Raw genomic sequence first — 12,116 nt, forward strand, 5'->3', positions numbered from 1 at the left:
GTGACTGAGTCACACCACACAAAAACAAAAGTTTTAGACTTTAGAAAAACAGACTTTTCTAAAATTAGAATATGTGTAAAGGAGTCATTATCAGACTGGAGCAATTTATATGGAGTCCAAAAGAAATGGGATTATTTAAAAGTTGCACTACTGAAGGCAACAGAAAATTGCATTAGGCTTGTCAGTAAAAGCAAAAAATTCAAGAAACCACTGTGGTACTCCGCAGATGTGGCCAAAATAGTAAAAAACAAAAAGTTAGCATTTAGTAATTATAAAAAAACCCAGAGTGAGGAAGACAGAATGACCTATAAGATTAGGCAGAAAGAGGCTAAGCAAGTTATAAGAGCTTCCAAATCCCACACAGAAGAGAAAATAGCACAGTCAGTAAAAAAGGGGGACAAAACTTTTTTTAGATACATAAATGAGAAAAGAAAAGTAAAACAAGGATTAGTTAGATTAAAAACAAAAGAAGGAAGGTATGTAGATGAGGATAAAGGTCTAGCTGACTGCCTCAATGAATATTTTTGTTCGGTATTTACAGATGAAAATGAAGGAAAGGGACCTCAGTTAAGAAAAAGGATAAATGAGTCATTTATTACACGTGAGTTTACAGAGGAAGAGGTTCTATTTCAACTGTCAAAAGTAAAGACAAATAAGTCAATGGGACCTGATGGAATACACCCAAAGCTATTAAAAGAGCTTAGTGGTGTACTAGCAAAACCATTAACAGATTTATTTAACCAATCATTGATAACAGGAGTAGTCCCAGAAGATTGGAAGTTAGCGAATGTTGTGCCCATTCACAAGAAAGGTAATAGGGAGGAGTCGGGCAACTATAGGCCAGTAAGCCTTACTTCAGTAGTGGGGAAAGTGATGGAGACCATGTTAAAGGATAGGATTGTTGAACATCTAAAAACACATGGATTTCAAGACAAGAGACAACATGGGTTTACTTCAGGGAGATCATGCCAAACTAATCTTATTGATTTTTTTGATTGGGTAACTAAAATTATAGATCAGGGTGGTGCAGTAGACATTGCTTACCTAGATTTCAGTAAGGCTTTTGACACTGTTGCACATAGAAGGCTTATCAATAAACTACAATCTTTGAGTTTGGATTCGAATATTGTTGAATGGGTAAGGCAGTGGCTGAGTGACAGGCAACAGAGGGTTGTAGTCAATGGAGTATATTCGAAGCTTGGGCTTGTCACCAGTGGGGTACCTCAGGGATCTGTACTTGGACCCATTCTCTTTAATATTTTTATTAGTGATATTGCAGAAGGTCTTGATGGTAAGGTGTGTCTTTTTGCGGATGATACTAAGATATGTAACAGGGTTGATGTTCCAGGAGGGATAAGCCAAATGGAAAATGATTTAGGTAAACTAGAAAAATGGTCAGAGTTGTGGCAACTGACATTTAATGTGGATAAGTGCAAGATAATGCATCTTGGACGTAAAAACCCAAGGGTAGAGTACAAAATATTTGATAGAGTCCTAACCTCAACATCTGAGGAAAGGGATTTAGGGGTGATTATTTCTGATGACTTAAAGGTAGGCAGACAATGTAATAGAGCAGCAGGAAATGCTAGCAGAATGCTTGGTTGTATAGGGAGAGGTATTAGCAGTAGAAAGAGGGAAGTGCTCATGCCATTGTACAGAACACTGGTGAGACCTCACTTGGAGTACTGTACACAGTACTGGAGACCCTATCTTCAGAAGGATATTGATACCTTAGAGAGAGTTCAAAGAAGGGCTACTAAACTGGTTCATGGATTGCAGGATAAAACTTACCAGGAAAGGTTAAAGGATCTTAACATGTATAGCTTGGAGGAAAGACGAGACAGGGGGGATATGATGGAAACATTTAAATACATAAAGGGAATCAACACAGTAAAGGAGGAGACTATATTTAAAAGAAGAAAAACTACCACAACAAGAGGACATAGTCTTAAATTAGAGGGACAAAGGTTTAAAAATAATATCAGGAAGTATTACTTTACTGAGAGGGTAGTGGATGCATGGAATAGCCTTCCAGCTGAAGTGGTAGAGGTTAACACAGTAAAGGAGTTTAAGCATGCGTGGGATAGGCATAAGGCTATCCTAACTATAAGATAAGGCCAGGGACTAATGAAAGTATTTAGAAAACTGGGCAGACTAGATGGGCCGAATGGTTCTTATCTGCCGTCACATTCTATGTTTCTATGTTTCTATGTTTCTATTCCTAGCCCTATAGATTCCCTTTACTTATGCACTTTTTTTTTATTATTGGTGTATTTAGAAATAGCTTGCAAAACTGCAGATTTCTTATATGCAGCCTTTACATCGCCCCCCTCCCAAATTTCCAACTCAGCAATAGTCACAGGCTGGCTGTTTTTGTCCAGATTTTGCTCCTCTAGATTGCAAGCTCTTACAGCAGTGTCCTCTTCAACCTTGTGTTCCTGTAACATTTTGTAATTTATTGTTAAATATCCCCCTTTATAATATTGTAAAGCAGTGCGGAATATGTTGGTGCCATATAAATGCCAATAATATTAATAATTCTGATTTAAATTTGCCATAATTTGGTGCTTAGTAAAAAAAAACATGAGACATGCTTGATATCATTTTTAATGATAACCACAAGGTGGAGGTAGAGATTGCCAGATCTATCAAAAGAAAGCCATATGATTTATTCAGGGGTTATTTATTAAACTAAAGTGAGAATTGTTGTAAACTGATGCAGAGTGAGAATTCAATGTGAATTTCAAATTTAAGGTCAAAATAGCCAAACCGGAAATATTCTGTCAGTCAGCTATACTTTCCATTCAGCTACTCTGGCCTTAAAACTTAAACTGGAATAACCCTGAAAGTGAATTCCAAATTTAAAGGGACACTCCACTGCCCAAATGAACTAAAAAACAAAACAAAAAAAACAAATCACTGTTTAGTAGATATACCCCCAATAAATACATGCATGCATTCATTGGGGTATATTTTAAAAGTGCAAGCTCTCCCCATTATCCCCACATGGAAATAACGAATCAGAGGCTGCTCATTTGGAAGCCTCTGAATTTGCACCATTTTGTGTGCACGCGTGCCAGCTCATGCACACACGTCTGTTCTGGAGTAGCTGGGTGAGCTGATCTGAGGTTTTGTTTGTGAGCGTCAGCTTGTGCTCTTGCTGAGGTCTGGAGGAGCTGATCTGAGGTCTGTGTGGGAGGAGGCAGGCACGCTCAATTAGATATACCCTAGATATCCCATAAAACTAAAATTCTAATGCAATCTAAAGATACCATAAAGCAAAGTAGGAACTACTTTCTGAGGTTGTAAAAAGGCAGAGCTCCGATGTAAACTTGTGTTCAATCACAGAAGCCGTTGCAAGTGACCTCAGTGTTGTATACTCTCGTGCACGCACGACGTGTCTCCTGGCAAATGAAGAACCAGCAGATGAAGAGGACAGCAAGAAGATGATGGCAACTGTTACAGAAAAAAACAAAAAACTTATTGTAATCCTGCTCATCCCATATCACAGGAGTATAGCCACAAAAACTTGACATGTGCACAGTCGTCCTTGTCGGCATATGCACAAAACCCCCCACCACATACTTAGTTATAATAATGACACTGACACCTGGGTTTTGGCAAAATTATATCACAGCTTTTATTTATTAATTAACATAGAATTATAAAGGTCATTGTCACACAACAGGCCCACGTTGGCCTGCACAGTTTACCACATTATTTTACAATTTAACCCCTTGACAATGACCCACCCCAACGTAACATCATAACATAATACACCAACATTGTAACACATTAGCTTAATCTGAAACATGACCATTGCCACCGAAGGGCATCAACCATTGCCACCAAGGGCACCATCCATTGCCACCAAAGGGCACCACCAGTGTAGGGGCATACCGAGACACCCCTACACACCCTGGTTCGGAGCTACCTACGAGCTCGAACCTACCAAACCAGTCCAAAGGCCTACCTATTAGCCCTGAACTCCAAACTGTCCCCCCTCTCACTCTTTTCTCCCCCCAACTTTACTCTCCATCCCCCGCCGCTGTGACCAAACGGGAAACACCTGAAAGCAAAGGGAGGGTGGGTGGGACAACGAACAGGTAAGTGTAACTTTGGATTAAAAGTGCCGTTAGACCTAAGATGGCCGCTACTTATACCCCCCTAGTAACTCCTCCCCACTCCATGTCCTTAGACCAGCCCCCAACTACTGACAACTAGCTGCCTGCCTCCTGGCAATGTCAAGGCCCATTCCCCTTAGCTGCGCTGCTCCATGGGCTTCATGACATGTGCACAGTCGTCCTTGTCGGCATATGCACAAAACCCCCCACCACATACTTAGTTATAATAATGACACTGACACCTGGGTTTTGGCAGGGGACACGGCCGAACCTCCGCCCGCTGCGGGAGCGGACTTCCCCTTCTTAAAGCATCTGTGGAGGCCGTGAGTTCCTCCGCACCCTGAGCACTCGTGCTTAAAGCGACAGGTGGCCCCCCACTTGCACTGCCCCTCGTTGAATGACCAACAGTAGCCCCGTTTCTGGTTGGCCGACACGGCGGTAGAAGCGCCCGTGCCGGCCCCGGACTGAAAGGGGGACGCTTTTTGCGCCATCATCAATTTTATCCAGAGCGGTAGGTCCATCTGGTCCCACCGCATCCCCGGATTAGCGGCCAGATGCTGACGAAATTGCTCGTCGTACCGCCACCATGCTAGGCCCCCGTACGTCCTATATGCTTCCCAAACCCCGTCCAGGTAACAGAAGAGCTGCGAACATCGCTCCGCCGCCTTCTCGCCCATCACGCTGGCCAAGATGCAAAAAGCTCTGAGCCAGTTCCCAAACGTTTTGGGAATCTTCCTGTACCTCCGTTTCTTTTCCTCCTCCTCCTTTTTTGCGTCTTTTTTATCCTCCTCCTTGAGGTCAATGTATTCCTCAAGGGGGAGAAGCGCAAAGAGCTCCACAAATTCACCTTTCCAGATCCTCTCCTTCACCTCGGGCTTGAGGTGACAGCCTAAAGGTCCTGCAAATGAAACGTGGACGTTCTGTCTCGCCGCATCCGGGACCCCCCCAAGCAAATTCTCACTCTCGGTCCCTACACCGGAAGCCTCCGCCGCGGGGGTCGCGCCCCCGCCTCCGTCTACACCGCCCCCGGCCCCGGAAACCCCCGCTGGACTAGACCCGAGGACCTTCCCTTGTGGAGCCCAAACCTGACTACAATCCCCTTCCTTCCTATTCCCCTCACCCCAGGAATCAATCAACTGTCTAATGCCCGCTAAAAGCTCCCCCGACTGCTGAAATGACAGTGCCTCACCTTCCGAACCCCTTGCCGCCGAAGGCCGTGGAGTTGTCATCCGGCTCTGTGCGACCTGCCCCAAGCGTTCAGCTGCTCCGGGCCGTGGGCCTGTGGCGCTGGGTCTCACCCGGTCCACGGGCGACCGTCTGGAAGTCCTCGCTGCGTAGGGTCGCGCCCCCTTGGCGGGTGACCGTCTGCAAGACCTGCAAGGAGAAGAAGACATCTTGGGTAGGCTGGTCGTAGGAACCCTGCCCCGTCCTCCCTCCTCCTGGGACCAGTCACCCAACTCCCTTCTATTCGTCCGCCTTCGAGGGGTAAGAGCCTGCGCCGCAGTCCGCACTCCCTCCGAGGAACTCCCACTCCTGGAACTATCGTCCCGCAGCGTCCGTCCCCTACGCCTGGCGGGGGGCAACCTACGCCGCCCCCGGGTGTGGACCTCCCCGCAGGGGCCCCTGCCGTCCGACTCCGTTCCCCTCCGGTGATCGCTCCGCGACCTGTGTCTCCTAACCGCTTGCGCTCCAGCCCTGCGGGCCTGCCCTTTAGCGGGCGCCGATCTCCAGCGCTGTCCCTCGCTGGCGCTACCGTCCGTCAAGTCTCCGACTTCCCGACCAGCCTGACTACGCCCCCGGCCTAGTCGCACGGGAGACCCTGGCGAAGCGCTGCGCTCCTGCCCGCTGACTGGGGACCCCCCATGGCGTCTCGCAGTGCTGAATCTGTCCTGTTCCCTCCGAGCCCTAGCAGTCCCCTGCTTACCACCTGCCAACCTACCGTCACCAACCATGCCAGTACCGGGACCCACCCCGGGGTAGCCCGTGGGCTAGCAACTGAGGGGGCAGTAGCGTTGGAGGGCGACTCACCCGGGCGATTCGCAACCGTGGCTCCTGCTCCTCCAACAGCACTTCCAGCACTCCCAGAACCTGCTGCCAAGCCTGCCGTACCGCTCCTCTTCCGTCCGCTGGTCTGCGCCTGCAATGGCCGCTTCCTCGAACTCCTGGCAACATCAGAAACTTCTCCGTCCCTTCCTGTAAAAGAGGACACAAAAACCGAACGTTCGGCAGTTTTGCTGCTTCCACGTTCGGCAGCCGAACGGCCGGCAGTAGAGCTACCTCCACGCTCAACCCCCAAACGTTCGGCAGTGGTCTTGCCTCCCCGTTCGGGAAACGAATGTTCGGCAGTATTAGCACCTCCACCTTCGTCTCCCGAACGTTCGGCAGTTTCGGCCCATTCGCCAGATCTCCTACCTCCACGTTCATCTCCCGAACGTTCGGTAGTTTCGAGACCCCTCTCCTGCACAGCAGCCCTGACTCCTTCCAGCCAATCTTCCATCTTCCTGACAACCTGCAGAGGAGACAAAAGAAAACAAAGCCACACAAATCCTGCTACAACGAACAGGTAAGTGTAACTTTGGATTAAAAGTGCCGTTAGACCTAAGATGGCCGCTACTTATACCCCCCTAGTAACTCCTCCCTACTCCATGTCCTTAGACCAGCCCCCAACTACTGACAACTAGCTGCCTGCCTCCTGGCAATGTCAAGGCCCATTCCCCTTAGCTGCGCTGCTCCATGGGCTTCAGATGGCTGCTCTTATAGTGGAATCGTCACTTTGCTTTTCAATCTTCTACAGTTCAATGTTTAGTGAATAAAGCATATTTTCTTGTTTTATGACCTTTGCATCTTAAAAAAAACAAACCTCTTTCATCTTTTCCTGTAATCTGAAGTTCCCACTATGACCAACGGGGGCGCCTTTGGCAAAGTAACATATTTTGACTTTGAACGTGTAGTAGAGATATCGCTTGTCCGATCCATCTTCAGATCAAGGTTTTCCTGGGCAAATAGTTTTTCTTTTTAATGCTGATTAGCAGTGCATAAAAATCGCTGTCTTAATATGTAGCATTCATCGAGTGCAGGGGTTCCCAGCCCAGTCCTCAAGTACACCATTTCAAGATTTAGGGATTACCCTGTTTTGTCTACAGTTTTTTGTTTTTTCACCCTAAAAACACCTTAGATGCAACATGGCAATCCCTAAATCCTGGACTGTTAGGTGGTACTTGAGGACTGGGTTGGAAACCACTGATCTAGTGGGATCGCTTAAATGGTTGCTCTAACCCAGGCTTCCCCAAAATCCGGCCCTCCAGATGTTGCTGAACTACAACTCCCATGATTCTCAGCCTATTACAATCATAGGAGTTGTAGTTCAGCAACATCTGGGGGGCCGGAGTTTGGGGAAGCCCGCTTTAACCGTTACAACCCCATAAGCTTAAAGTAGTGGTTATGGTGCTGCGCGGCTTGATAAAAGCTGGGCTTATGCAGCATCTAAAGCCCACACTCGGTCTGTTATTGATGTCCTATATTGGACAGGCTGATACAGATTCTGCACGAGTCTCTGCTAATTGAGTTCTGGTGCACACTGAATGAGTAGAGGCCGCACAGGAATTTTTAAATTGACTTTGAAATCCCAGAAGTTCCCACATTATTATTATTATTGTTTATATAGCGCCAACAAATTCTGCAGTGCTTTACGATGGGTGGACTAACAAACATGATTTAGTGAAAAACCCTGACAGTATTACCAACTACAAGTCATCAAGCAGTTGTTCTCTTTATCACTGCCAAACTATTGCAGAAACATTGGCCTTTGAATCAACACTAATAGTTGTCATTCCGGCCAATCAGAGTGAAGTACAGACAGCAAATTGTTAAAGGGACACTATAGTCACCAGAACAACTACAGCTTAGTGTAGTGGTTCTGATGTGTATAGTACAGGGATAGGCAACCTTCGGCTCTGCAGATGTTTTGGACTACACCTCCCATGATGCTTTGCCAGCATTATGTGTGTAAGAGCATTATGGGGGACAGTGGTGTACACACAACCCATGGGGCCCCGGTGCGAAAACTGATCCGTGGGCCCCCCCGCGCGCGCGCTTACGCTGCGCGAGCAGGGGCCGCAACATATGGCGGCGGGCACCGGGTCGCAGGGCTGCGACCTGTGTGACCGCGGTATGTACGCCAGTGCATGCATAAACACATACACTTTAAGGACCACTACAGACACCCAGATCACATCAGCTCAATGAAGTGGTCTGGGTGCCAGGTTTCTAGTTTTAACCCTGCAGCTGAAAACATAGCCGTTTCAGAGAAACGGCTATGTTTCACTGAGGGTTAATCCAGCCTCTAGTGGCTGTCTCATTGACAGCCGCTAGAGGATTTTCTGCGATTCTCACTGTGAAAATCACAGTGAGAAGACGCTGAACGTCCATAGGAAAGCATTGAATAATGCTTTCTTATGGGTGGTTTGAATGCGCGCGTGGCTCTTGCCACGCATGCGTATTCGGAGCTGAGAGGCGGAGAGATTCCCAGCGCCAAGGGAGTCCGGCGCTGGAGAAAGGTAAGTGCTTAAGACACACACACACAGACTCTCATGAACAGACGCACACATTTACTGACAGACACACACTCAGTGACAGACATACATACACACTCACTAACAGATGCACACAAACATACTCAGTAACAGACACACACACTAACACACACTCTAACACACACACACACTAACATACACTCACACACACACTCTAAGACTAACACACACACGCTAACACACACTCACACACACTAACATACACTCACACTCACAAACACACACTAACACACTCACACACACTAACACACTCACTAACACACACTCACACTCTAACACACACTCACACACTAACATACACTCACACACTAACACTCACAAACACACACTAACATACACTCACACACACTAACATACACTCACACACACTAACATACACTCACACTCACAAACACACACTAACATACACTCACACACACTAACACACACTCACACACTAACACACACTCACACACACTAACATACACTCACACTCACAAACACACACTCACACCCTAACACACACTCACTAACACTTACACACTCTAACACACACTCACACTCTAACACATACTCACTAACACTAACATACACTCACACTCACAAACACACACTAACACACACTCACACTCTAACACACACTCACTAACACTAACATACACTCACAAACACACACTAACATACACTCACACTCTAACACACACTCACTAACACTAACACTCACAAACACATTTTTTTTTAAATCCCCCCAGCCTCCTTACCTGTGGGAGAGCTGAGGGGATTCCCTGGGGTCCAGTGGTGCTGCTGGGCTCCTGGGGGGCCGGTCACCCGGTGGGCAGGCAGGCTGGCGGGCGCGCGAGGGTACACTGTCTCCTGAGTGCTTCCTCTTCAGCTCCCTCGCGCGCCGCGTACTGATGCCGGAGCCGGAAGATGACGTCATCTTCCGGCTCCGGTATCAGTGCGGTGCACGAGGGAGCTGAAGAGGAAGCACCCAGGAGACAGTGCTCCCTCGCGCGCCCGCAGTACCGGCCAGCCGGATGACAGCAGGGCCAGCCTCGGGGGGCCTGGAGGTGGCCGGCTCCTGGGCCCCCCAGGAGAAGAGGCTGGCCCAGTGACATACATACCGGGTCGCAGGGCGGCCGGGCCCCCTGGTGGGCCGGGCCCGGTCGCAGCCGCGACCCCGGTATGTACGCCACTGATGGGTATGTAGTCCACAACATCTGGAGAGCCGAAGGTTGCCTATCCCTGGTATAGTATGTCCCTGCAAGCTTTTTAGTATAACCACAGCCTTTCCAGAGAAAAGCCAGTGTTCAATACTGCCTAAGAACACCTCAGTGGTCGTTACTGTTGTTCAGCAACTCCATGCTGAACGTTCCTCATAGAGATGTATTGATTCAATAAATCTCTATGAGGAGTTGCTGATTGGTCAGGGCGGCATTTCACTTACACCCCCCCTTCGCTGAGATCATAAGAATTGATGATCTTAGCCAATCCAGGGGGGCCGCCTCCTAAATAGTGTTTTTAACACTATAGTCAGGAATACACGTTTGTATTCCTGACACTATAGTGCTCCTTTAAGCAAAATAAATACATTGAAGCAAATGGGGATGTGAATATTAATAGTGACGTCCACCCACTCCATTATTAAAGCATCACTGTCACCCGCTCCAAAATGAGGATTTCATAAAATCTTTATGAAATACGTACACTAAGTGTGTTGGAATCTCACTAAAATTCCAACATAGTCAAAAAATATTCCGAGACAAAGTAGGGATTATTTTTACTATGCTTGACAAAAAGGCAGAGGTACCTTTTGTTCACCCCGTAGTGACGGCTGAGGGGAAAAAGGCTATTTCTACGGAGAATACTGCCGTCTTACGTGGTCTCCTGGCTGCTGAAGAGGACTGGCAGGAAAAGAATGGTGGCAGCTGCAAGGGACAGGGTCAGGTAAGTATAACTCACCATCCCCTGCACCTCGCGGCATCTCGGACACCCAGCAGCAAAGTCTACGAGGCAGAGTAGGCACCTGCCTTTAGGTACCAGTCCTGTAGTGGGTACCTGCTATGAGCACTTATAATGTGCCTTTTTGGAGAGATAAGTATCAAGATCCTTGGTCAGTGTCCTCTGCAGTTTATTTAGCCTCCCATGCATGTTAGCAGAGCTGCAGTAATAGAGGGTGTAAGACTCAGTGCTGTCCCAGCTCCTCCAGTGTCCATGTTTGAGGCTGGACAGCAAGTGGGAGGGATCACTTATCATCTGCCCACTAGTAACCTCTCACACAGGAAGTGCCTTGCAGGAGGAGCAGGACAGCAGGGAGAGCACTGGGTAATACACTCTATATAACCACTACTAGAGCTCTATTATCTGCCATAGGAGGGTGAGTACTTTGCAAATAACCCTTTAAACTTCACATTCTAAACATTCATTTGTTCCCTAAACCTGAAATGAACCCCTCACAAAATCTAAACAGAATCTTTCCTTAGTTACAAATCTAAGCATTCAAAGCCTAAATCTGAAAAAACCAACCTTCTACCTTAATCCTAGGTTTAACTTAAAAAACTAAACACCCCATGTACCCCAATAGTAAATTTAACCCCACTCTAACCCTAAACCCAAACATTCTAAATACCCCTTATATCACAACTGTAACCCCTCAAGCTTTTAAAGGGACACTGGTCACCTGAACAACTACAGCTTATTGTAGTTGTTTTAGTGTCTATAACTTGTCCCTGCAGGCATTTTCATGTTAACACGACCTTTTAAGAGAAAAGGCAGTGTTTCCATTACTGCCTAGGAACACCTCCAGGGTCAGTCACTCAGACGGCCACTAGAAGTGCTTCCTGGTGGAGAGGCTGAACGTTCCCAATATAGATGCAGTGATTCAGTGCGTCTCTTTGAAGAGTTGCTGATTGACCAGTGTGGTGTTTGGTTTAGGAGCGGAGCAAGCACTGGAATAAAGATTATTTTAACCCTGCATGCATTTACACAACTGCATACACTCACTATACTCAAATATTTAAAGGGACGCTAGTCAACAGAACAACTGCAGCTTAATGTAGTGGTTCTGGTGTATGCAGTATTTCCCTGCAGGCTTTTTAATGTAAGCACTGGCTTCTCAGATAAAATACAGTGTTTGCATTGCTGCCTAGAAACACCTCTAGTGGTCGTCACTCAGTCACTGACCCAGGTGCTTCCTGGGTCAGTGCTGCACACTCTCCATGGAGGTGCTGAACGTTCAGACCCGCACAGCGCTGGAAATAGCTGATGTGTTTCCATAACTATAGTGACAGAAATATACGTTTAAACACAACTACAGGTAGAAATATGCACAAACATATATGAATACATATTTTTAGATAAAAAAATTTTGTTCAGTTAAAGGAACAATAAAGCGTTGTGAATACTATTGTATATTTCTAAC

This window comes from Pelobates fuscus, chromosome 9, assembly GCF_036172605.1.
Source record: "Pelobates fuscus isolate aPelFus1 chromosome 9, aPelFus1.pri, whole genome shotgun sequence".
Classification (NCBI taxonomy): Eukaryota; Metazoa; Chordata; class Amphibia; order Anura; family Pelobatidae; genus Pelobates; species Pelobates fuscus.